This window comes from Drosophila montana, unplaced genomic scaffold (assembly GCF_035044405.1).
Source record: "Drosophila montana isolate Dmon_TW-CO22-7 unplaced genomic scaffold, ASM3504440v1 contig_3217_1, whole genome shotgun sequence".
Classification (NCBI taxonomy): domain Eukaryota; kingdom Metazoa; phylum Arthropoda; class Insecta; order Diptera; family Drosophilidae; genus Drosophila; species Drosophila montana.
Window position 1 is genome coordinate 1,688,909 of NW_026998097.1, and position 2,370 is coordinate 1,691,278.

The following is a 2,370-nucleotide window of genomic DNA, read 5'->3' on the forward strand; positions in this document are numbered from 1 at the left end:
CTCTTTTCGCACTTCAGCCGCTTTAATTGCGAAATCTGGTTGTACATTAAAATCCATTATGCTTAACAAATGCAGGTGAGTGCATTCCCTTATCAGGTCTAAATATATCCAAGTAATATTAAAGTCACATTTAAAGGCTATTCGTAGCTCTTCCAAAAGAGTGAGATGCCTCAAAGCCCGTACACAATCAGCATTGGTAAAGCTGCATTTGAGTATCTTTAAGGTACTGATTCGAGCCAACTGCTCGGCCTGGTTCAGATCACATATTAGGCCATGAACAGTTAACGACTTCAAGCACTTGGCCTTGTCTGCTAAGGCACCAAATATGTCTGCTATGCCTGCACCTTGTGATCCTTTGCAGTTAAGAGTATTTTTCTTGTTTTTTATATAGAAACTAAGTTCTTGCAAGTTTGGGCAATGGTATATGATATCCTTCAGGCTTGAATTGCCCACTCGATCCGTCAAGTGCAGTGCGCGCAGATGTCTCATTGACTGGCACGAATTCAACAAATCCTTGGAGCTCAGCGGCACGTTCAATGATAGCATCTCCAGTTGCGTGAAGGGCCGCAGAGCAGCTGCTTCGCATTCTAAAAACATACTCAGATATAGCTAGATTTTATCTAAGGGGGCACATGTACTCACTCTGAGCGCAAATTTGTAAGTGCTTCAAATTCTCCTCCTGAATAGCTAAAAATATACTTCTCATGCAAACTTTTTTTTTATACTGCCACAAACCAAAACTTTGCAGACTTTTCATATCTTTTATTAACATACAGAACTTTTGAAAAAAATAATTTTTCTTTTTCCCATAGTTCCTGGATAGGAAAACATTCAAATCATCAACATAGATGCACAGTTTTTTTACATATTCTGCAACAATCGACAGCAACTTGAGTTCATATGTAGAAATCTCCTCAACAACAAAGAAATTGACATAACGAAAGCTGGCCCAATGCTTGAACACCTGCCGAACACGACTACAGGTCTCTGCAAAGTTAATAAGATCTTCTCCCTCCAGATAATCACAAATTGACTCCAAACAATAGTCGTTGAGGTCTAATATTGTTACATTGCATGCGTAGCTCTGCATTTTAGTTGTGTCAAAAAGATACTACAACGAATTTTTACGTTCTGTGTTATTTTGACTTTATCTAACAAATTTCTTATAGATAAGATTGCAAAAACAGGAAATTTGCTATCAGCGTTCACCCTCCTAAAAGTATTTTTTTTTCATTTATATGATTTATGAACTTGCTATTAAGGGATAAGATAACTTGACAATAAAAACACACAACATATAAGTAAATACAGGGTATCTGGATAGCTGATAGCAGTTGATAGTGTTTGACGATATTTTGCGAGTCGATTTCAAATAAATGACACAATTTCAACTGGGCGCAGCTCCACGTAAATATGTTAACTGTCATTTTAAAATTCCATAAATATTAAAAAATATCAACATGCTGGAGCAAATACCGGCATTCCATATGCCATTCACACAAGGACACATTAACTTTTATTGGCATCATATATACAACAACTGACCTACTTTATAATACCGAAGCGGGCTACTGGACCCCTACGAATGCACACGCCGCCGGCACACACGCTGGCACACCTGCTGACAAGGCACACAGAACCCACATGCACACAAGTGCAACCCGAGATGAGATGCGGTGCACAGCATGCGAGCTGCTTTGATCTATGGCTCGTCCCCGAAGCCTTCTGCCAACCAGGCTAAACAAACAGAAAAAAAAACTTTTCAGAAAGTAATTTCAGCCATTTGCACGTTAATTTAATTAACAGCGCAAGTCCTCATCATCACCCACAAAGAAGCCGACCAACGCCCGGCAACTAAATAAAGCATGGAGTATAGAATAAACTGAAAAGGAACATATATTTGCACACACTTTATTATATCCTTTTTAGCGTTAATGTAAGCGTATCTATAGAAAATAAAACTCTCAGAAAGTTTTCTTTTCTTTTTGTTTTTTTTTTTTTTTTTTTTTGAATGAAAAGCTGCCAAGCTGCTTTACAATCGACCCACAACCCATTAGATTGGCCGTTTAAGCATCTGCAAGATTAAATTCTGATAGAAATCCGAATCCAAGACGCTAAATCACAGTTTATGGCCCTTTGGTAAATGCAAAGAAGGGGACCATTATTTTATTTTTATTTTATTTCGTCTTATAGATGTGCACGCATATGAATACATAAAAACTCGATCAAAATGCATGGCAGAAACAATTTAAAATAATTCAAGAGACCCTTGCGGGCAGCCACAAACAAGCAACTGGCAGATGGCCTCGCAAGCCCAGTGGATACGTAGGATTATCTTGCAGATACTCGCACTTACTTATCGTACAAGCG

At 38.3% G+C, this 2,370-nt stretch overlaps 1 long non-coding RNA gene across 1 annotated transcript; it reads right to left on the reverse strand.

Annotated features, from left to right (window-relative positions):
- Window positions 1-368: 368 nt before the first annotated feature.
- LOC135433313 (uncharacterized) lies at window positions 369-1,094 on the reverse strand. The gene is made up of 2 exons (XR_010437078.1): window positions 643-1,094; window positions 369-587 (listed from the first exon to the last, which is right to left on the reverse strand). It is a non-coding gene; the product is annotated as an uncharacterized LOC135433313 (long non-coding RNA).
- Between the last annotated feature and the right edge of the window lie 1,276 nt (window positions 1,095-2,370).